At 44.3% G+C, this 25,255-nt stretch overlaps 1 protein-coding gene and 1 pseudogene across 3 annotated transcripts in view; one reads left to right on the forward strand and one right to left on the reverse strand.

Moving 5' to 3' along the window:
- The window catches only part of LOC144827821 (uncharacterized), a 92,491-nt pseudogene extending 85,657 nt beyond the window's left edge, over positions 1 to 6,834 (reverse strand). The window contains exons 1-2 of the transcript XR_013610394.1: positions 6,783 to 6,834; positions 4,846 to 4,969 (exon numbers count right to left, since the gene is read on the reverse strand). The product of XR_013610394.1 is annotated as an uncharacterized LOC144827821 (transcript). The remainder of the gene's footprint in view (positions 1 to 4,845; positions 4,970 to 6,782) is intronic.
- LOC144828284 (uncharacterized) overlaps positions 1 to 25,255 on the forward strand; it is a 210,623-nt gene that overhangs the window by 106,923 nt on the left and 78,445 nt on the right. Inside the window, exons 2-3 of one of the 2 annotated variants that reach the window (XM_078686366.1) lie at positions 7,565 to 7,609; positions 23,919 to 24,032. The gene's annotated coding sequence lies outside the window, so the exon portion shown is untranslated. The remainder of the gene's footprint in view (positions 1 to 7,564; positions 7,610 to 23,918; positions 24,033 to 25,255) is intronic. The other variant, XM_078686365.1, reaches the window with a different exon arrangement.

Consider the following 25,255-nt stretch of genomic DNA (forward strand, 5'->3'; position numbering starts at 1 on the left):
TCCAGGAAACCTGGGCAGTGATCCCCGTCCATCTTCAGGGTTTTTTAAATTTCTTTGTCCCTGCGATAAAGAATCCAAAAGGGCGACCCTCAGGGGGACTAATCATATGGGTACGGCAATCACTTCAATGTACTATTAGGGCGAGACCTGTTAAAAATTGTGATTTACTGCCAATTGTGATAACCTGGGCTGATGGCCATGAGATGGCCCTATATAACATATACGCCAGGGGTACAATAGGCGGTAAAGCTTCAGAGGTGGTAGCAATACTTGACAACGACCTGGAGCATTTACCAACGCATACGCAACCGGATCAACTTCTACACCCCCAAGCGCCTCCTCAGATCAACCAGCCACGCCCTCGCCGCCGTCCCCCGCATCCGAAGAGCGACAACAGGAGGAAGGTCCTTCTCCTACCAAGACCACCTCTCCTTTAGGAAGAAGCTCAAGACCTGGCTGTTCGAGCAGTAACGGCACCCCCCCCCCCCCCAATCCAGCGCCTTGAGACCCTACGGGTGAGTAGTGCGCTATATAAATGACCTGATTGATTGATTATCACAATCCTAGTAGGGGGAGATCTGAACACCACATTCGAACCACTAGGCCAGGAGGATAATGAAATGTCCCTAGAGGAAGATACTAAATGGGGAGTTCCCCAATTGGATATACCCGAGGAAAAGAAATGGTCTGAAGTGGCAGTACAAGTAAAGAGTTTGTGCTTGTCCAGGGGGTTGAGGGCAGCAAATGGCCGCACACTGTCAGATCTCCAGGGTGTTCACACCTTTGACAACACAAGGTCAAGTAGTCAGATAGATTACTTCCTTGTAGATGTCAGAGATTGGCGTAAGATGTTAGATATGAGAGTGACACCTAGATTGGAGAGTGACCACAACCCGTTGTGCTTGTTCTTCAAATTGGATCAAGGAGTAATATTGCCAAATCTTGAAAGGGACGCGATGCCACTAGATATTGTTTCAACCAACAACCAACGCCATGTTAAATGGGCAACTCTGTTGGACAAGCCAGGGAAAATGCAGGATTTATTGGAGGTTGTTGCAAATGAGGTTAGTAGCTTGCAGGATCATTGTAATGCGCCAAATTTTAATAAATTAATCGAAGAGTCACATCTTAAGTTTTTTACTAAAATACAGGGGTTCTTTTTAAAAAAAGTTCATCAGGGAAAGGGTGCTGGTGCCCGTAGAAAGGAAGGATGGTATGACCATTCTTGTAGAAAGGCTCGGCAGAACCTTAGCCTAGCATTGAGGAGTAAAGAAGGAGTGCTGAAGGCTAGGGATGACTATAGAAAAACTCAAGCTAGGGCAAAAAGGCTGTGGGACGAAAATCAATGGCTAGATCTAAAAAAAGTCTGCGCAGCTAAACAGCAAAAAGAATTTTGGGCTATCTTAAAATGGGGTAGGGGGGGAATTGCAGACTGTCCAAAAAATCATGTGGCCAAGGAAGCATGGGTGGATTTCTTTAGACCACAATATGCGGATAACTCGTCTTCAGCCTGTCACCCGCTCCCCAAAATGATATTCTATAGTCACGAAGAATTCACATTGGGGGATGTAAATATAGCATTGGACGGGGTGACGAGGGGTAGGGCTCCAGGAATTGATGGAATACCTGCAGATGTATTTTTATCCGACCGGGCTAACTGGTGCCAATATTTTGTTTGGCTTGCAAACTCTATTGCTCAAGGAGCCGCAATACCAGCTTCATGGAAGGGCGCGGAGATCATTCCAGTTTTTAAAAAAGGGGACAAGGCCTTACCAAGTAATTATCGTCCCATCAGTCTTATTGACTCTGCACAAAAGCTGATGGGTAGAATGATACAAAATAAAATACAAGCTTGGATAGATGATAATGATATCCTGTCCCCGTTCCAAGCTGGTTTCCGCCCCCTAACTAGCTCTGTCGACCAGGTATTCCATTTTTTAACCCTATACTGGAAAAACGTGACCCTGACAAACGGCCCATTATATGCCGTTTTTTTGGATTTAAAGTCTGCATTCGACTTGGTACCTCGGCAAAAACTATGGACTGTACTTGGCGAGCTTGGAATTAGCCCCGAATTATTGACCCTGCTAGTACGTATGCACGAAAATAACTATGCTAGGATTAGGTGGGGTGCACAGGGGGACGTCACTGATTCCTTCCCCGTGGAGCGTGGGGTGAGACAGGGATGCGTCCTGGCCCCCGCCTTATTCTCCCTTTATATCAACGGCATAGTAGACTATTTAAAGAAATCACCAACAGATGCCCCTATGCTAGATGGGGAGCGGGTTCCAGTATTAATGTTTGCTGATGACACTTTACTGGTCTCGCGGACCCCTAGCGGATTACAAAAGACAATTGATGCATTTGGATATTTCTGTAGGATTTGGGGCTTGGAATTAAACACTACAAAGTCCAAGTTCATGAACTTGAATCCTGCTAAGCGATTCAAGGGTAAAATACATTTTAATGGGTCTGAATTGGAAGAGGTAAAAGCTTTCACCTACCTTGGTATTTCTCTGCAAGGTAGTATGAATTGGAAATCACACATGGATTTTGTGGTTTTAAAGTTCCATCAGCTGGCTGGGGCCATAGCACAAAAACATAAATCTTCACTAACAAAACCGATTCAGCCTACTATGGAGATTTATAATATGAAAGTGCTGGGCGCCTGCCTTTATGGATCTGAGTTATGGGGTTTCGCCAATCTGAGTGCCTTGGCTGTCGCAGAGAACAAATTCCTTCGCAGGCTGGTTGGTGTCCCGCAGAGCACTCCATCGATCCCACTCCTATATGATCTGGGGAGGAAAAAGATCGAGGACATGGCTCGATTGCGCCCACTCTTATATTGGAGGCGCATAAAGACAACACCTGAACTGGGCCATTATGCATCTGCCCTTATGGACATTATCAGCTCTGACCGGTTTCATAAAATAACCTGGCTTAGAGAAATTAGGAATTTGCTACAGAAACTACACTTAGACCATTTATGGACCACTACCGACCCCTCCACTTTCCCATCTAAAGTGTTGCTGAAAAAAATGTACTGGGACATGATATACCAATCGGTTTTAATTTCCAATCGACTACCCATGATGACATCCCAGTATTTGGAGTCTAAATTAGCCCCAACCTGCGAACAGTACTGGGATCTGATCACAAAACCCATGGATAGAAAGCTGTATTTCCAGTTCAGAGTTGGTTGCCTACCCTTAAATGTTTTTACTTTAAAATGGTCACCAAACAATGTCAATACATGTTCCTATTGCAAGGTGCACGTTGAGGATATTCCACACCTTCTGTTTGCATGCCCCCTGTATGCTGCTCCAAGAAGTAGATGGCTAAAACCAGTGCGCAAGAATTTGGGGATAAGAAAATATCTAGAAGCACTGAGAATGCTAAGATCAAACTGTGCCCCCATTCTTGCAATTGCCCTAGCAAAATATTTGGGTTGGGCCTGGATTATCCGCACTCGCACCCTAACTGCGATTAATCAGGAATTATGAAAAAGTTTCTTGTTTAAAACTAGATCTTTTCTTATGTATTAGATACAATGACCCTGTATTTTTAAACTGTATAAATACCTTTTAGAGGAATGAATTCGCCAGCATCTTGTATTTAATGTGTATTTTAAATTCATCTTAAAGTTAGTATAGTATTTATTCATGTTTAGAATAGGGATAAAAATGCTTTTATGACAATGCTGTCGAATAAAGTATTGAAACAGCATTACAAAATTGGAAAGTATATTCTTGGATTGTTTTACTCCCCTCAACCACTTTTAGCAGGTAAATAAAAGACCCTCTCCCTGAACTTGGTAAGGAAGATAGAACCCAAACTTAGTGTAATCAGCTGCTTCTGGAGGGAACGCATGAGATGCATTAGCAGAGCTGTGAGTGTCCCTGTGGTGGAGTAGCAGAGCTGCTGCTGCTGCTGGAAAGGGATGAGATGCATTAGCGGAGCTGCATGTGTCCCGGTGGTGGAGTAGCAGAGCTGCTACTGCTGGAAAGGAATGAGATACACAGACAGAGCTTCGAGTGTCCCGGTGGTGGAGTAGCAGAGCTGCTGCTGCTGGAAAGGAATGAGATGCATGGACAGAGCTGCATGTGTCCCGGTGGTGGAGTAGCAGAGCTGCTGGAAAGGAATGAGATGCACAGACAGAGCTTGGAGTGTCCCGGTGGTGGAGTAGCTGAGCTGCAGCTGTAGGGCAGGTATGTGATGCATCGGCAGAGCTGTGTGTGACCCGGGGGTGAAGTAGCAGAGCTGCTGCTGCAGGAAAGGGATGAGGTGTATTGACAGAGCTGTGTGCATCCTAGTGGTGGAGTAGTGGAACTGCAACAGGGAAAGATTCCAAAGGCCTGGTGTAGGAACATTAAGAACAATAATTTCCAAACAATGTTTTTTGTCAAATCGTTATATGGTAATCACCATTCTTAATGTATTAAAGGTTTATTTTTTACTTAGTGATTCCTAGTGGGTCACAAAGAGACCTACTGCATGAATAATAATGAGATAGGTCACAATTCAAGACCCATTAGGAATTACGGCCATCACAGTGATGGTGGCTTTTTGAGGTATACAGATGGTATGCCTTTTCTTATCGAATACTCAAAATAGGAGGTATTTACCATGTGCAGTAAATACCTGACCCTGAGGTAATGAGAGAACTGTGGCGGTAAAGGAGAGATTTCAACCACAGAGTGCATATTAACCAATCACCACCAGGGGGGACACAGATAAGCAGCAGAGCATGCTGAAGATCACACTAAAGCTTTGGGTAGAGCCATGCATGGCTTGAAGGGTGCCACTCCATTCACATTTCACAAATCCATTCTTTGGCTTTGACACTTACCTCTTGTAGAGTTCTCGAGACCTTGCACGCAGTGAGTGACATCAGCGGGGCAAAGTCTATAAATTCCGGAGCAGATGGTAGTGCCCACAGAGAAACACTTCTCACAAACTAGGCAATTTACTGAAACGAAATATAGTCCTTATTTTCTAGATTTCTGTACATAATGTTTTTATTGTAATATTAAACATATCTTAAAAAAGGACATTTACGAAGTCCTTCGTTACAAAGCAGAAACTATTACATATTCCCACTGTAACGATTCAACAAAGAATCATAGGTAAAGAAATGAAGGTGTCCAAGGTCTGACCCACAAGGGCTGTATCTTCCTGAGAGGTGTCAGTGGGACATCAGTGGACACCTCCATGGACCATATCTTTTGACAACAATCATTGTCACTAAGGTGTCTGGTGAGTTTGGGATCATAGCTGAAAGCCCTGCTCCCAATGGCAGGAAAGTTAGAAGCGCCACGCTGTGCCAAAAATAAGTAAATGAGGCCTAGAGTGCCTTCACTTGAAATCAGCCCTGACTTTCGAACCCCACACACTCCACTGTAATTCAACACTTCAACCTTGCTGGAATTTGACAGGTGGCCGATGCATGAAGAATACCCAAATATATAGATTTTGTTGCTGAATGCATCAAATACTGCATTTTTTTGCCCATTGTTAGGAACAGATTTTTAAAGGTGCTGTAGATTAGACCCCTAGAGCCCTGAATAATGAGTGATAAATAGCACACTGCCTGTGGCACTAATTACAAACAGGGTGGAACATTTTTATCTTGAATTAAAAGCTGTGTGATAACAACTACACCCCCACTATTTACCCAGATAGATTTTGGCAGATTAGGCATGTCCAAATATATATAGGAAAGAGAAGTCTGAAAAGATTTCAAGCCATGCAGATGTTTGCACTTTAAATATTGATTCTACCCACCCAGCCTCACAGGTGAGAATGGAGTTGGGCAGCATGGAAGAGATAGCAAAGAGGCAGGAGGGGAAATATTGTGTCTGAGTGGAAGAGAAAGGAGGGTGATGGGTGAACAACTGGTCAGCAGTCCACAAATGCTACCCATGGGGATCAAACAATATGCTTGACCGGTCACCTAGCATAAGACAGAGAGTCCTAATAGATCCTACACTGAGATTTTCTGACTATTAACTTTTAACAGGTGATCTAAGCCCCCATCAACCACAAATCACCAACAAGACAAACTACAACACCTACATGTCAGGCAAACTCTGAGGTGCTGACATGAAGGGGGAACTACTCCAAGCGGGAACCTAAATGTTAACTAGACACCACTGACGCAGGCTCAGATCAGTCTGAGGTGCCATTCAAGAAGGACCCTCCCTGTTGGCCAAGGAAGGGGCATGCAAGTCTATGCAGTGCTGGGGGGTCTCCAGCGACGGTATCCTGGCATAAAGAGTTACAGCACATATTTATCAAGGGTTGTGTTGCTTTTGCACCACGTTGCATGGCGCAAAAGCAACATAACCCTTAAAATGTGACTTATCAAGTCATGCAAGGCCAATATGTGTGATCCTAAGGGGCTTCAGAAATCCTGAGTAACAAGAGTAAGCTTGAACTCCTCACTGAAGCCAGTTCACCTCTTGGAGCTATATTAGTTTGGCTCTGTGGGAGCTCAGCCATAGCACATATCAAGGGTAAAGACTCTCCCTCACATAATATAAAGGATGTGGCTTTAAATTTGAAAAGAGCCTTTTGGATGCCAAAGGTAGGACTCGCCATTAACTTGAAGTGGGGTATGAATGAGAGGTACAGGTTTAAAGTTTCAGTAAGGCGATGAGAGGGAAGCCCTAACCTGTCTGGCTGTCTCAAGAGCTTCTCAGACAGCACTGAATCATTACTTTGTCCCTGTGGAGCTATTGGACTAATGTGGGGGAAATGAATGAATGAATGAGTCCTCTTACCTCCAGCAAGGAGTGCGCAGAGCAGGACCGCGGCTGTAAGCTCACTCCTCATTGTGAACTGCAGTAGGTTGGGTGGCAAAGTGTGGGCTGGAGCAGCTGGGCTTGTCTTCTACACATCCACTGCTAAGGACAGGGCTTTTTATACTACAGAAAGGGGCGGGGTCAGCGGCTACCTAAACCGCCCACAGGGTAAAAAAACTGAAGACCCTCACAGTGATTATTTTGCTCCTGAGACAGCCCTTCTGCAGAACAGACTTTGTGAGCTGATGTAATGCACACCTCTTGAGTAAATACATCCTAAAAGCTCTTCCCAGGTGAGGGCTTCTAGCAGCATTGTGACCTTTTATTGTTGGTATAAGTTACCACATTAATGCATAAAATATTTCATAGGTCAACCATTCAAAGGAAACCTAAGGCATTTCCACCTGAGGTGCAGATTGCTAAAATACCTAGAGAGCGTTTTTGTCTGGTTACAAACAGTAACAAAAAGTTTTTGATTAATTTGTATTTGTTAGGGAGATAGGTGTGTGTTTCTTTTTTTTTCTTGAATGGCACTAACATCAGTCTTCTATTTTAAAATTGCCATCTGACGAGCCTCCTTATTTTCACATGTTTGGTTGACAATATATGTTTTCTTCATATAAACAATTTTGTAGGAGGTCATTAAAGTCTTGTTTGTGTCTTTTCAATATGCTTGGTGATTGATCTGCATTGTGCCCTCTTCACTGCTGTTGCTCCTGTTCTATCTGAGTACTAATGCAATGTTTATTTTTCTGTTGCAGTAGCGTGACCTACACTGTGACTGCAGCATCGTAATTGCTTGTGTGGTGAGTAGACTGTCCTTACATGATGAGTATGGTAAAGCGTATACATCAGTCCTAAGTCAAAGTTCAATTCACTCCTACCTGTGAATACCTCGCTTCTAACGTTTCGGTTGTTTTAATATTAGGTAGATCATTCATCATGGCCATTCTATCACTCTCCACAATAGTAGTGTATGCGTCTGCCTTTCACTCTTAAACCTGCTCTTCTTTGCTCACCTAGTCCATCTGGGTGTGGGTACATTGTAGTTGAGTTACTGCTTTTCCATCTGGATTCCTTGTTTTCTTCTTGCAGCCTTCTCCTAGTCCTCCAAGCCATCCCCCAAAGCTCTTCTCTGTTAATACTGTACTCCTCCACCCCAATGTCTCCTTTCTCTCACAATAGGGGCTACACCTGGCGACACACTAGCTTCATCACCGTTCATGATTGCTTTTCACCCTCACAATTATCGACAATACTTAAAAGGATGCTTCTGCGGCAGAGGAACTTCACTGCATGACACGCTGTGTCCTCTTTGCCCTTTATACATTTACTGATGGTCTCCTGTCCCATATGATTTCCTTTCTAATGTACAACTTGTATTATTTGCATTAGTAATTTGTTTCCACAGAACCGCCCAACACCCTTCAACTGTTTTGCAGAATTCTCGATTTACATCTGACACATATGTGGCCCATATAATTGTTACTTAGGGCTTGACTACAAGATGCACGGTACAGGTGCAGTGGTCAATATGCATGTGAAATCAATGTTACTGCGTGGAAATGTAGCACTAGTACCATGCAATTATGAGCTGAAGTCAAAGGAGTGTGAAAAGAGCGTGTAGGACTTCATTGTGATAGAGCGCTTACAGCACTCTAAACTATGTGGGTGCATTATACTCAGGGTGCAAGCGCACTTACACATATTTTTATCGTTTGCAGTGTATTATGTTTATTAAATGTATCTATTCAACATCTCAAGCATAGAAATGTAATGTGCACCTTAAATAGAATATACATGTATTAGAGACACAATCATTCCTGTATGCATAATGTGTAGGGTGACATAATATTCATATAAATGTAACTGTGTGTGTTTAAGTTGCCTGCAATATAAGCCCAAAGCTACAAGTTGTTGATAGTTTCTAAATCCTTGGTTGCTAAAGAAAGAATTAATTATATGAATATTCTTTTCTTATTTTGTCCTCATTTACCACCATGGTTTCCAGTTAAGCCATCCATTGGGGTTACGGCATGCTGTCCCAGTTATGCACTGGTAGGGAATAAGTATGATGGAAAAACATCCTCCCTTAGCAGTGGCGACCACCCCTTGGTGCAAGACCTAAGTAAAGTAAAGTAAAGTCCACATTTGTAAAGCGCACAATCACCCGTAAGGGTCTCTAGGCGCTGGGGGGCCGTCGGGAAGATTAAGCGAGCTATTGCCCAGAGTCACATGGTGCTGGGCTGACCTGCCGCCGGAGCCGGGGATCGAACCGTGGTCCCCAGATTCCAGCGTCAGTCGCCCTGGCCGCGGCGCCACACCTCTTCCACCTAACAAGAGAAACCATAAAAGAGTGGAAGATCGGTGGAAACTACAGCCGATAGGAACCGGGGTTTGTACCGGAGAGCGGCTCTAGGCGTAACATAAGCCACAGTAGCGTAATCATCGGACCCGGGGGAAAAAAAAAAACGGATCTCTTAATGTTCCCAGATCAAAAGGTGCCAGAATGCCTTTTTACTTTGACTGCCGGCCCTAGCCAGATCTAGCTTAGAGACCTGCAAAACTGATGCGTACCAGTCATTAAGAGTAGGGGGGAGAGAGTCTTTCCATTTTTTGCAGATCTCCCTTCTGGCCAGTAGAATGGAGTATAAGATGAAACTTTTTGCTGGATTTTGGACTCCTTCCGCAATTCCAAAGATCCCTAATGGAAGATCAAGGGTTATTTGAGGGCCCAAAGATTTAGTTAGAATGTAACTAATCGCATTCCAAAATGGGGCCAGGTGGGGACATTCAAAGAACATATGGGCATCTGAAGCAGCTACCAGGCCACACTTAGCACAAGCTACAGACTTCCCTTCAGAAATTTTTGAAAGCCTAAGGGGAGAATAATACGCTCTATGTAGGGTAAAAAGATGGCTCCTACGAAGCCCTGCAGATTTGACAATATCCCATAACAGTTTACATGAGGAGGTCCAGAGGTCTTGTATCTTGTATATTACAATTGACAGTGAGAGAACCCCACAGCTGGTCAGGTTGCCGAAATTCGCCATCCACTTCATCCAAGATAAGATTGTACCACAAGGAAATTTCTTTCTTAGCAACAGGATTATCTATTAGGCGAGTTATTAACTGACTATGACCACCAAGGGGAAATTTATTCTGTCTAATTTCTTTGTACTTGAATCTAGCAAAGTTTGGACCGATCTTAATCTTAAAATAGTCCCATGAAAGTAATTCTCCCTCCAAAAACAGATCACCCCAAACCTCCAACCCTGCATCCTTTAGTGAGATTGCCAGGCTATCTCCCAACCAAACAGGGCTTTCGGGAAGGTCCCAGAGGGGTGTTCTGCTGCTAAAATACCCCAACCTAATAGCTCTTGTTAATTCCGACCAGGTTTTAGCCATCCCCTTCAGAACCTTTAGTTTAATCTTCTTGAAAAACTTGGGGTTTCAAATTTAAATAAGAAGCCTGATTGGTTAACTCCTTCCCCCATGAGCAAGGCAGAATATAAAGTCCCTACCCCATATTCCGAAGGCACCTTTAACAGCATGCGTGCATGAGACATCTGAAACGCCCATGCGTACATTTGAAGATCTGGAGCTGCCAACCCGCCCTTCTCCCTACGTCGCCTGAGTTTCTTCCAGGCAATCCTTGGAAGATGCTTGTTCCAAATAAAAGATGTAATTTCTGCCTGTAATTTTACTAACTAAGATGGCTCAAAATATAACGGGATAGTATTAAATAAAAAGGAGACCTGAGGTAAAATAGACATTTTAATGAAATTAACTCTCCCTATTAAAGAAAGAGGAAGATGAGACCAAGCATTCATAATCTTACGGCAATCTTTTGCAACAGTTGAAAAATGTAATGAGGCAATTTGATTAATGTCTTCCACAGTGTTAAGACCAAGATAGCGCATACTGGAACCAGATTGAATATTACTAACCCCCTCATCATCATTCCAAACAATCATCTCAGTTTTTGCAGCATTAATCTCGTAGCCCAAGACTCCCCCAAATTCCAGAGCAGCTTTAAAAACTGCAGGAAAGTACAGTATGAACCTCGGATGAAGAAATGAGGACATCATCCGCATATAGGGCCACTTTCCTCTCTCATCCCCTATAACTAAAAGGTTTAATATCAATATCCCCCCCTCAGCCGTTGGGCGAAGGGTTCAATATACAAATCAAATAGGAGAGGGGAGAGTGGGCAGCCCTGCCGTGTCCCCCTTGAGATGTTGAAGGGGTCTGATAGATCTCCGTTAACCAAAACACGCGCCGTGGGGCTTTGATGTAAAAGACTAACAGCTCGCCGAAACCCTTGACCCACACCGAATTTTGCCAAGGCCCTCGACAGATACAACCAATTGACTCTGTCGAAGGCCTTAGTTGCATCCAACGTGAGGACAGCAAGAGGAAGGGCCTCGGCCGATGCCATGTCAATTGCCCCTATTAGGTCATATGTAAGTTCATATAATTGGCGTCCCTTTACGAAACCCTTTTGATCGTAGTGTAAAACATCCGGTGCCACCAATGCCAATCTTTTTGCGAGAACTGTAGTAAATATTTTGTAATCTACGTTCAGAATGGAAATCGGTCTGTAAGATCCGCAAGAGGCACTATCCCAAGATAAAGGGGGACGCTGGCCATCCACCAGTATATGATTAAACAAAATGGTGAGGAAGGACACAATTTCTTGTTCCAGGGCTCTATAGATTTCGGCAGGGAGCCCATCGGGACCTGCTGCCTTCCCCTTCTTACTATTTTGAATGGCCATTTTGACCTCTTCTTCGGAGATATCACTATCCAAAAATGTTTACTGTTCAGCAGAGAGTGCCGGGAGTGGAATACCACTCAACCAACCCTCAATGAGCTCTGGATCGATCTTATCCTCATGGTAGATTGATTGGAAGAACCCACAGAAGGCCCGTCTAATATCTTCATCTGAAGAAAGTATAGTGTCATTGACACTAATTGAGTCTATATTGTTACGGACCTGATCTACTTTGGTCTTCCAGGCCAATAATTTTCCTGCCCCCTCACCATACTGAAAGTGGGCTAACTTACTAGCCTCCCACTTCTGCTGAATTCTTTGATTCAGAACTGAGCCCAATCGTCCCTTCAGAACTAGAAGTTGGTTATGGAGGGGGTTCAACAGGGAGTCAGGTGCAGAATGGTTAGCATCAATATCTGTTTGTATTTTTGTTATGTTTGCCTCAATAGAGGTGACTTTCTATTTATGTTGTTTCCTCCGATATGTTACCTTGCCCGTGATAAGCCCCCTCAAAACAGCCTTGAAGGAGTCCCAAACCACTCCAGGAGCTGCCGAGCCGATGTTAACCCTCATAAAATGGTGTGTTTCAGTTTTAAGAAACAAGATGTCATCTGGATCAGAGAGTAAGGAGCGATCAAAGGACCAACTCCTGGGGGTAGTTTTAATAGGCCCCACAAGATCCATACAGACCGCTGAATGGGCAGATAGGTGTAGGGGAAGATATAAAATACTCTTAACAGAAGCTACCAATCTTTAATTGATTAATACATAATCAATTCTGGACTGATGATGGTGTTTATAGTTCCGGAAGGAGATACCCTGTTTCACACCTGACCTTACTCTCCAAATATCAACATATCCATATTGCTTCATTGAACTGAGCAAAAAAGTCCTAGTTTTAGAATGGACTTGGGGACGGCTATATGGAGATTTATCTAAGACAGGATCTTATACTATATTAAAGTCTCCTGCCAGGATAACTGGTTCAGGAAAGGAAAGTAAGTGTGAAAAAATAATCTCGAGAGTTGAGGGGTGATCTTGGTTTGGCCCATAGTAACCTAGAATTGTGAGCTGGGCTCCAGCTACAATGACCGAGGCTAAGGCCCATCTGCCACCTGGGTCAACCATTTGAGAAACCAACCTGGCTTTCAGTTGTTTCTTAAAGATAAGAGACACTCCTCTAATGTTCATAGTTTGAGAAGTTGAGATCAAAAAATCAATCCACCTGTTCCTCTTGACTAAAGCCAGCATTTCAGTCTGGATTAAATGAGTCTCCTGGAGTATAATGACTTGTGCATCAGAGTCTCTTAGATACTGCATAATTTTATCAGCCCTTGGTTTAGTGCAGAGGCCATTGACATTCTACGAGATATACTTTATACTAGCCATATTCAATGTCCCAAACGCAGCTCAACTGCCCAAATAAAAGAAGAAGAGTGACAATATGCTGACTTATCTGAACCAAAGGTCACTATACATTACCTGTTTAATACAAAACCCCCAAAAAATCAATTGGAAAATGAGGACATTTTTAAATTTCTCCCAAAAACCTACCCAAAAGCCAACCCCACACCTACCCCCGTGCCCTCGCAACCCCCCCACCCACCCAATGGTAAACCTTTGCTTTATCTAACTGGATCAAGTCCAGTAGATAGCACCCCTCGTCGAGCCCCCCCTCCCCCGAAACACCCCATGTCAAAAAAACAGAATTACTATGGTTGACCATATGTTCAGTAAAGAGGGTAAGAGATCAGTCATAACCACTTGCATGAAAAGCGAGTGAAAAGGGATAAGGGGAAATCTACCAAAAGCTAAGCGAAGGGTAAAAAAAAGTTAAACAAGGGTAAATTTAGGAGGGAGGGATTTTTTTTTCCCTTTTTTATTTTTTATTTTTCCCTTCTTAATTTTTTTATTTTCTTTTTCTTCTTTTAAAAAACACTCCTTTTTATGTACACCTTGTATAATATGTAAATTTTCCTTCTTTTGTTATACATATATTTTTTGGGGATATTAACCCTTTTTTGTGTGTTTTTTTTTTCAATTCTCACCACCTCTCCACTTCTCCCTCCCTTTCTTCACCACTCTCTCTCATCAAAATTATATTAGTGGAGGAGAAGAAGAGAAAGGTGAAAAAAATAAGAAAAGAGGAAGCCTACTAAGTAGTGTCTTATTCATCACAGCCCTTATTGCCCTTATCACCTTTATTGCCCAAATCTAATAGTAAATCATCAGCTGCCTGCACAGATCTAATATTAAACATTCTGTTATTGTGCATGATTTTTAAGGCAGCGGGAAACATTAGTTGGGCAGTTGCTCCCAGTTTCCTGAATGCTTCTAGCCGCCTCCCAAACTCCCACTGTTTCTCCAAGGTAACTATGGAGAGATCTGACCTAATAAGGAAGTTAAAGCCCTTCCCGGCCAATGACTTTTGTTTTACAGCCAGGTTAAGGATCTGCTACTTAATAGAGTACGTGTGGAAGTTTACAATAATCTTGCGGGGTTTGGACCTTTGGAGATTTCGCTTAAAAGGGTCTCTATGAACCCGTTGGATGTCAATTGCCAAGTTCTCTAATGAATAATCTAAACATAGGGAGTCCTTCAATAATGCGGTGATAAATTGTTTAATGTCTGACCCATCTGAGCCTTCAGGAACATTAAGGATGCGGATATTACTACATCTTGCATTATTTTCCAACGTTTCCATCCTTTCGCTCAAGGCTAAATCGCCTCGTCTTAATTTAACAATATCTTCTTGCGCCTGGTCCAAGTGGGTCGAAAGAACAGCTACTGTTTCCTCCAAGACCCCTGTTCTTGATGTAAGGCCTTCGATCTTGTTATCCAAAGATACGCAATAAGTTCTAATCTCGGCCTGATTTGCAGAGGACTCGTTGAAACCTTTCTTTATATCCATTGATAAAGAGGAGAACATAGCAAGCAGGGAAGCGGCAGTGATCCCAGAATCCACGCCAGAATCACTAGCATCCACAGTTGACTTAGGGGGGATGCTAGGGCTGCCTTCTTGAGACTCCCCTTAAACTCCCAACTCCATTACACCTGAACTTAAGGTCCCCCCTGTATCTGCAGAGATCCCAGCCTCAGCTACTATCCCTTCATCAATGGCGGGTAGACCACTAACAGATTCCACGGCCCCAAAAGATGATCCAAGCAGAGGTATACTCGCAGGTGATGGGACCAACTCCTTAGGTTATCCAATTACTGATTCAGAGGAGACAAGGGAAGCCGATTCAGCGCAGCAAGGGATCGCAGTAGACACAGAAATGCTAGATGATGACAATAGTACTAGGTCAACAACAACAGCGCCGGATAGATTAGACGCAGGGTCCAGAGAGACCGGCAACAAGGCAGAGACTGATGGGTCGACAGAGGACATTGCACAAACCACCGAAAGATCCATCACCTGTGGAACTGCTTTGAAATAAGAGCGTAACGATGGAGTGATTTTGGAGCCAAGACTAAGGACAGCCTTAAGATTTTTTGCAGCCTTAGAAGACCTTGTTTGCTTAGATTTTACTTCTGCAGATAGGTAGGATGAAAGTCTCTTCTTTACTGAGGGATCCACAGACACTTCTAGACGAGGCTCTAAAGGGGCTGTCTTCCCAGGCACCACTTTCTTTTTTCGCCCACGTTTATTTTTATTTTGGGGAGAGTGAAACTAAGGGGGGACAGATATTACTAACGCAGAAGAAACTGCCTCAGATGCCGCAGGATTACGTGCAGTACCCACTTCCTCGCTGGTCTCAAGCAAGCTATTCTCCTCCAAACCCTCTACCCCCTCCACTGTCGCGATGTATGCTACCTGAGCTGCCTTGGTTCTCCTTCTATGGCTCCGAGTCGCGGCCGACACCGCTAGTACTGCCAAGCCTACTACAGGAGTCGCGCACGAGACTCCGTGCCCTTCTCCCTCTCCTGAGCTCCAGCACGGCCGCCGCCCACAACCGCAAGCCCCATGAAAAGGAGCACTGACCTGAAAGTAAAGTTGGAGACGCCAGCGCTGGGTCCCGTAAAAGATAGTGCTGCAGCGCTACTCCAAGTCCAGCTTCAAACAGGGAGAGCCCTACAGTCATGGAGGCGGAAGAAAGACTACACTGACTTTGGGAAGGCAGGCAGGCAGATAGAAGAAAACGCTAGGAAACGCTACGATCTTACCGCAAAACCGGCGAGGCACCAGTGCGTGGGCTAAAAATTGTGAAAAGGCATTTTCTAATGGCCCCCCTCTCCTTACTGCTTATTTCGTGACCATATCTCACGGATTTTCACGAAGAGATGGCCCAAAGCGAAATTGGGGCGGCTCAAGGTTGGAGCTCGGTTACGGGACGCTGCAGCAGCTCAGCCGGCTGCCGCCATGTTTCCCCCTCCGGAGGGTCTAATTTCATTCCCCCTTAAATGAATATTGTGTTTGTGCCAGGACAGTATGCTTTCATCCCACTGCAGGTACTGGAATTCGACCTCGTTATTCTTAGTTTAAGCAGATAACCAGAATGTCTTTGAAGAGTCTGGAAAGTGGGAAGGGAGGATACCTTCCGTGACTTGCCTATCTGAAATTCAAGGCCACTGAAGGCAAGAAGAACTTAATGGAAGAATTAATGGAAAGCTACAGGGGAACTTTGCAAGTGGAACAATCTGTCATGTGATACATTTACGGGGGCTGAGTCTGGTCTTTTTGTATGATGCACAGGGACAGAAAATCAGACTTCTACATTTTCAGAGGAGAAAAAGCATCTTAAGAGTGAGCTCCATAGCCTTAAGCTATTTTGACTCATTTGACGTGAGTACTTCTTAGGAAATCTACACGTGCTGACAGCTTTGGGAAGGAATTTAGGGGAGTCAGCTAGGAATCCTGATGAGAACAGTGTAGGGAAATATAATTCATGCTTTCCTTCCTGATGAATAAGGAGTTAGACTCAGCCTCAATCCTGTATTTTAATTCTGGAAATTGTCATATTATGTCTTCTGTGCCGAATTAATTATATTTGTAGGTTCGCCTCTTTATTGATTTTTATGTACCTGTGTTTGCTGATTCTCAGATGTATTTACATACAATTATTTTTGGCCTTTTAATAAAATCCATCAACTGGAATTCGGAGTCAGTGGTCTTTTAAGCATGACTACATTGTAGGTATAATCTTGAAGTGTTTACTCCACTCAATAATAAAAGAAGAAGCACCTCAAAAAACACCATGGAGGGAGAATCATAATAGGAATTACAATGACACTCAGAGTTCCTCTCGTCATACCTGACGCTAAAGAGTACATGGCGACTTTTCAGGGGATCTTAATTCCATATCCAGAACAAACTTGCCAAAAGAGGGAAACACTAGTAAACCAGGTCAAAAAACATACCAAAGTCTCAAACTTGTCTCCTGGAATGTGGCTGGCTTACTAAAAACCCTTAGACAAGTGACAGCAAAAAATAAATTGCTAGAGTGCGATATTGTATGCCTACAAGAAACCTGGGCAACCAAACCAGTTCACTTGGAAGGGTACGCGGGCTTCCACCAACTCGCCACCAAACATAATCATTATGGAAGACCATCAGGTGGAATCTCGGTCTATGTCAAACACGCAAAACAATTTACTGTCAGGAATATTAACACTAATTTGAATATGTTACAAGCACTGCTAATAGAAGGAAAAAGTGCCAAGGACAACATTGCCTCTTTTCTTTTAATCAATGTATATTTAAATACACCAGTCCAATGGAAATTAAAGGTTACACAATATGTGATTACAACGTTGCAGGAAATCCTATCCTTTTATCGGTCTCCGGCGAAACTGCTGGTGGGTGACTTTAATTTACACCATTTAGGAATAAAACAGTCTGAAAGGAATCACCTAACCAGCGCTGAGAGAATTTTCAATAACTTTTTACTAGAATACGAATTAACCTCAGCTGAGCACTTGCGAAAAAAAGCTGAACCTAAACAATCAAAGGAGAACCACATTTAAGAACAGCTCCACAATTGATTATATTTTTCTATGCGACCAGCAAGCCCCGAAAATTGAAGATTTCGAAATAAAAACGGATGACACAAGCGATCATGCATTACTCCTGGTTGAACTTAATGCCACTATTAAAGAACGGGAAAGAACTATAGCGGTCTTTCAATCTACAGGCGCCGAAGAACACGCCCTGGTGAGGCGAATAAAATGGAACACACATCAGGTGACGGCTCTGAAATATTGGAAAGAAAAACAAGAACAAACAGGTAACAACACAGGCACAGGGCCCAATAGGGAAAATTTGACAAAGTGGACAAACAATCTGAAAATATGCCTGAAGACAGCTGAGCCCAATTCTAAGGGGAAGAAGCCTTCACAACCCACGGGCAATAATAATCAATTGGCAGACATAACTCGGAATTTAAGAAGGGCAAAAAGAGCATATAAGATCGCTGGCTCGAAAAACACACTGGAAAAGTACAACAAACTACACAAAGCACAGAAACAACTGCTTTGGACAATCAAGCAAAACAGGCTTGAAGAAGAGTGGATTAAAATCCGTGAATTAACAAATCCCTATAAACAACGAAAACTCGGGCAATATATAGAAAAGCTGGATAACAATAGAGTAGTCCGGAGTAATGCCGTTCACGCAGATGCATGGGTAAGGCACGTAGATGCAACATACGCGGATAAGGAAGAAAGTATTAAATGTGGAAGCGCCATAATGCAAACAGAGTTTACTAACAACAATGCAGAATCCATAAACTCCACAAACATAGCCATGCTTAAAGACCAGGAAGTAAGGGCGGTGGAAAATGTGATAAAAAAAGATATGGAAAGACGGGACACCAGGACCCAACGGTCTCCCGGCTGCGATGTTCAAGGAAGACATAAATTATTGGGAGAGAGTCCTATCCAGCCTATTTACCGAATGCCGACTACACGGCAAGGTGCCAGACTCTTGGCACGGGTCAATCCTACAACCCATTTTCAAGAAGGGCGATAATACAGAGCCAAACAACTATAGAATCATAGCCCTGCTGGATAGCGAAGGGAAAGCCTATGAAAATACCCTGCTGACAGAATTAACCAGATGGGTCAAAGAAAATGATATTTTACCTTTCTATCAAACAGGGTTTCGCAAAGGTTGTTCGACTATTGACAACATTACGGCAATATCCTATTTGGGTCAGCAAGCCGATCGCAGGGAAAAGAAACCAGCCTATGCTTGCTTCTATTCAGCAGCGTTTGATGGAGTACCACGTGACAAGCTTTGGTCTAAATTGCGTAACTGGCAAATTCCTTCTGACATCCTTAATGCAATTATATCTCTATATTGCAATACAGAGTTAAACTGGTAAACAACATCACAACAAAAATATGCTTTACAAATCAGGGCTTAAAACAGGGTTGCGTACTAGCACCAACCCTTTTTAATTTATATACTGCAGACCTGGGCAAGACGATACAAAGTGCAAATCTAGCAGTCCCAAAAATTGGGGGGGTAGCAAAATTCAAATCCTACAATACACGGATGAACGTGTGGTGATGGACCACGCAAAAACAGGTTTACAAAAGGCCCTTAATGCTCTAAACGAATACAATCTGAACAATGAATTAAAGATAAACGCAGAAAAGACCAAAGTTGTGATCTTTGGGAATTGCAAAAGAAAAACATTCCTAAAATGGCATGTGGTAAAGGAGGCAGTAATGGTCTCAAAGTTCTACAACTACCTTGGGTGTTGGTTGAGCGATGCAGGAAAAGCTAATATGCACTTACATAAAATGGAATCCAAGGTGGAATCAACAATATACGCTGTGTGCAAACTACAAGAGAAAATGCACAGGTCCACTAACACTCCAATTAGAAAGGTATTACAAGCAAAAATAAGGGCAGTGGCGGGATACGCCCACCCGGCCTTCCCAGGCAAAATGAGCACAATGATGGATAAAGCACAGTGCCGTGCATATAAACGTGCTTTCAAACTACCGAAATACACACGCAACAGCGGGATTCGCCTAGAATTTGGCCTGGTGCACCAGAGCAACGAATGTCTAGGAGCGCATGCAAAATATTACTTTTCTGTACTTAGAGCGCCGGAGGGAGATTGGAGAGCAGGCTAAAACCCATTTATGATGGTTCACCCAATCCATGGCAGGCGTATCTGCAGGAAACTGTAGACGTTTTGGGCCTGGCAATACAAAACTGGAGCCAGGAAGGCATATCATATCCAATGGTTAAAAAGGCAATAAATAAACATTGCTATCAACTGTCAAGAGAAAGTGATTTAATAAATCACCACTTATACCAGCCAGAGGCTGGGCCCTCAAACACTGCACCACACACAGGGCTAACACCACAAACCTCAGCCAGAGACTGTGACCTGGGAGACTCAACCATGCACTGGGCTAACAGCACAAACCACACACAGAGGCTGGGCCCTCAAACACTGCACCACACAAAGGACTAACACCACTTATACCAGCCATAGGCTGGACCCTCAAACACTGCACCACACACAGGGCTAACACCACTTACACCAGCCAGAGGCTGGGCCCTCAAAAACTGCACCACACACAGGGCTAACACCACTTTTACCAGCCAGAGGCTGGGCCCTCAAACACTGCACCGCACACAGGGCTAACAGCACAAACCACACACAGAGGCTGGGCCCTCAAACACTGCATCACACACAGGGCTAACACCACTTATACCAGCCAGAGGCTGGGCCCTCGAACACTGCACCACACACAGGGCCAACACCACTTATACCAGCCAGAGTCTGGGCCCTAGAACACTGCACCACACACAGGGCCAACGCCACTTATACCAGCCAGAGGCTGGGCCCTCAAACACTGCACCACACACAGGGCTAACACCACTTATACCAGCCAGAGGCTGGGCCCTCAAACACTGCACCACACACAGGGCTAACACCACTTATACCAGCCAGAGGCTGGGCCCTCAAACACTGCACCACACACAGGGCTAACAGCACTTATACCAGCCAGAGGCTGGGCCCTCAAACACTGCACCACACACAGGGCTAACACCACAAACCTCAGCCAGAGACTGTGACCTGGGACACTCAATCATGCACTGGGCTAACAGCACAAACCACACACAGAGGCTGGGCCCTAAAACACTGCACCACACACAGGACTAACACCACTTATACCAGCCAGAGGCTGGACCCTCAAACACTGCACAACACACAGGGCTAACACCACTTATACCAGCCAATCTGGGGTGATAGCAACCTACAAGGAATATAAATTTCAGCCCTATCTTGAACAAGCACTTGGGAGAAAGGCCCTAAAAAACATTCAGGGGGCTAGACTGGTATCGCTCCCAATAAAAGAGCTTAATCCAGGCTGAAAAACCTTGGAAAATAAAACTCAATGTAGACTATGTGATTTCAAAACAGAATCATTGCCACATTTAGGGGTCAATTAGGATGGTGGACGGATCGCCACCGCCATGCAGGCAGTGGCGATCCGTCCGCCATCCTTGCCCGTCCACCACCTTTTTCCCCCACCATATGACAATGGCGGGGGGGACCAGGGCAGACGGGAAGACCGTCCGCTGCTTTTCGGCCGCGGTCGGCTTGCGACCGTGGCGGAAAAGCGCAAATATGGTGGCGGAGCCTTTCCGTGGCGGCAATGCTGCCATGAAAAGGCATACGGTTCCTGCATTTGGGGCCCGTTGTGGGCCCCCAGGGTGAAGGGGGAGTGGGGGGTTCACATGGGGGGTACCTATGGTACCCCCTGCGTTTCACAGCACAACATGGCAGGCACCGTGCGGTGCCTGTCATGTTGTGCTGTGAAACGCACAACATGCATTTTTCACATTGCAGCGGCCGGTGCTTTATGCCGCAATGGTAAAAATGCGGGATGCACCCGCCACTGTGGCGGGTGCATCCTAATTGGGGGCACGGTTCCTCCGCCCTTGTGGCGAACGGTACCTGCCCCAGACAGGATGGCGGACGTACTTTGTCCATCCGCCATCCTAATCGACCCCTTGATGTGCTTTTGCACGGGCCTCTTACAATCCCGGCGGAAGCTACTAAAACCTATATGGTTACGTAAAGGTGTTGGAATGACAAAAGAAGCAGTTACAGCCATATTCCCTGCACATTAACTACGGACCTGGCCAGAATTGGGAGATAAATGCAGGAAGTTTGCTCTAGACTTGAGAAAGCTGATGAATCAGACAATTTCACAAAAAGACTCTCGATCAGTAATAGAGAAGTGACACCGCTGTGATAAGACCTTTTTAGACTTAATTAACTCGTTAACTTTTATACTGTTTTATGTTTTGCTATTGAAAGAATAGAGCTATCTTTTGTATTTTAAAGTGTGATATATTGCACATTGTTTTAAGTAACTGTGCAATAAATACATCAAATCAAATACTCCCCTCAACCACTTTCAGCGGGCAAATAAAAGACCATCAGTGCTAAATTTGGAAGGGAAGGCAAGAACTAAATTTAGCGTAATCAATTGTACACCTAGGGATGTAAGGTGGAGAGGAGTGGAGTGGAAGGAAGTAGAAGCTAAGATGAGGCACTGGGAGCATTGTTGGGAATTACATGAATGACAAAGTCCTTCTGTGTAATCCACACTCACAAGGATCTCTTACGGTACTACTTGGTCTGTTTTCTTGGCTCTGCTTGGTTTGGAGGAGGGAGGGGTGGTAAAGGAGCCAGTGTTATCTTAAGCAGCTGGAGAGCTTTTAAGGTCCTCCTACAGTGAAGTATGAAGCCATCCAGGGGCTCCTCACTAGTCTCAGGTCTAGTATTGGTGGTTCCAGAGTTATCAGATCAGGGGATTGAGGCTACAATAATGCCTTACCCGAACATACCAAAAATGTGTAGTTGCCCAAAGAGGTTCCACCAAACTGATAATGAGGCTTAAAGTGTATATTTGCTAAATTTCAATAGGCAAGGGTGAAGATATATTACATGAAGTGGTGGACTCTCCTGATTATGGGCTGTCAGCATTATACAATGGTGAAGATGTAGAGCGAGAAGCGATGGACTTATTTATAATTATTGTCTGCCAGCGTTAGGCAATTGTGAAGATGTGGGACATGAAGTAAGGAGATTACAGTTTAGGTTTCTCTTCCCAAACCTCCTTGGATGATGCGTCTGCACATGAGTCTTCTGTGGGATATTTCCTCACTACAAGATCTGAAGTATTTGAGGCATGAAGTGAAATCCCAAAAAAGAATTACATAGGGCTGCTATGGGTCTTGCTGTTGAACCCATTGATGTCAGTTCTAGGCAACGAGTGGTCAATCTTTGTCCAACAGGCGGCTCATGTATATATCTGGGAACCTCTCGATGGGCTCAGAGGAGGTTTGAGGGCTGTCTTATGACTGCTGCGATGTGTGTTGTCTCTGTGTCCCTCTATGTTTTCTGCAAGAACTTGACAAAGACTTTTAGAGGGGGGCCTAATTTTGTGAGCCACATTATTTGAGCTCTGTAAAGCCCCTTTCCTGTGTTTAGTTTTGGATAACTGATGCTTGAAGTGTAGGGAACTTGGAGCTTTGAGACATATTCAGAGGTTTGAGATCTTGTCCTGTGAACTTAGACACAAATAAATGTGTGTAAACAATATCCAGGAGAGGTATGTCTTCTTGAACTGAACCCGTTGACACCTTGATTCAGTTTGGCTCAAGTCCTTAAGAATAACACGACCATGAGGAATGGATAAGAAGACAATAAAAGCCCCTTTGTACTCCCTGGCACTGCTCTGGAAGGCACCAGCTTAATCACACCAAGGTTGATGGAATGAGTCAGACAGCAAAGGGGGCATCCTACAAACAAGCCAGTGGCAACGTCCCACACAACATGCTTATATCCCTGCGTATGGGTAGTGAAGGGAGCAGTATTAGTGAATTAATGGGATGTTTTTCACCTTGGGGTTCAGAGTGACATCATAGAGAACTCGAGCTTCACATGCCTAAGGTATCACTCAGAATAACTCTGTGAAAAACAGCCCTGTAATTCACTGTTATCCAACAATGATTCTATCCTATCGGGACTCTGTTGTGCCAAGGGTTGGAAGGGGCCCTTTTCTATTTTTGAAGAGTTGAACAGAGAACAGGTTGCACTGTCATTGCCCAATATATCCTTCTCTCTAAATCCAAACTCAAGACATATTTATTTATTTCCATATTCAAATATTCTTGACCTGACCCTGCAACCTGCAGACCGGGGTGACTGGGAGCTGTGGGTCTCCCTGTATCACTAATTGTTAATGTGCATATTGTGAGAAACCTCCCCTTTCTGCTTACTCTGCATGCATTAATCAAATTGTTAATTTCAAGTAAGACGGCACTCAAAAATAACTCCATTATAATTATGCAGGACTCCTGGTTTCTTCCGTCATGGCAGGGACACCCCTGGCACAGGATGCACCCGTCTTCCATCTATTGATGGGCTTCCATCTCCACACTGCAGAACTTCAGGCTGTCCCTCTAGGTGAGCAATGTCCTTTTAATGTACAGAAGGGGGTACTTTATTCCTTATATCATTACGCAGGACTCCTGGATCCTCCCTTTGTGGAAGAGGTGATCTTGGCACAGGATGTACCTTCCATCTATTGATGAGCTTCCATCTCTACACTGCATACCTTTCACCTGTACCTCTGGGCAAGTAATGTCCTTATAATTTAAAGAAGGAGGTACTTTACTCCTTATATCATTACGCAGGACTCCTGGTACCTCCCTTCACAGCAGGGGTCCCGTGGCACAGGATGTACATGCCTTCCATCTACTGATGGGCTTCCGTCTGTACACTGCGTACCTTCCACCTCTCCCTCAAGGCGAACAATGTCCAAGTCTGCAGCTTCTGTAAAGACTCAGTGGTCCATGCACAGTGCCTCTGTCAATGCTGTAATTACACGAACATTAACAAAGCCAAAATATGAGCGAGTTGGAACAGGATAACAGTCAGCAGTGGGGAGGGAGGGAAAGGGTGTAACCACAATGACCAGATAAATCTGGACTAGGGGAACCAGAGGCACGGGGTACTGGTAGACGGCAGCCTCCAACATGAACTGTTTACCACAATGAACCGCTACCAGTAGAAGTATTACTAGTGTAAGTGGGGTGTTATTTTGTGAGTGCTGGCATCTCACAAAAAGTGAAGGACTGGTCTCACACACCACCGGGTGTCATGCTTCATCATTGACCAGTCCTCGCCCTCTAAAAACTTGGTTTGATAGAGGGCGGGCATACACCTGACGACAGGGATGCACTTCTAAACTAAGTGGGGGCCCAAAGGAAAATGTGCAGTGAATTAAAAGGCCATTATGGGTGTCTACTTAATTTTAATAGCGTCAACATCCATATGGTAGCTTAAAATAAGGTGATCGGTGCCGTGGGGATATTAGTGTCCCCCCACCGCTGTATATGAGATCAACATGTTTCTGCCTGTAGGCCCAACTGGGTCCGCGGCATTCATCAGGATCATAATATAAAGGGCTCTACTCTTACCAAACTTGGGTGAGAGCGTTCCACTTGGTGGGGTGATCAATACTCACACTCCACTGTCTGTAATGATAGGTTTTAATGATTCCTATGATGAGGTAAACTGCGCCTCATAGGAGGGAGAGCAGCTGGACCCTTTAGGTCCAGGAATGATAACTGCCGTGATCGCCGCCTCTTAACCTAGGTCTGCAAGCCTCCACTCCTTGCAGACCT

This window comes from Lissotriton helveticus, chromosome 4_1 (genome assembly GCF_964261635.1).
Source record: "Lissotriton helveticus chromosome 4_1, aLisHel1.1, whole genome shotgun sequence".
Lineage (NCBI taxonomy): Eukaryota > Metazoa > Chordata > Amphibia > Caudata > Salamandridae > Lissotriton > Lissotriton helveticus.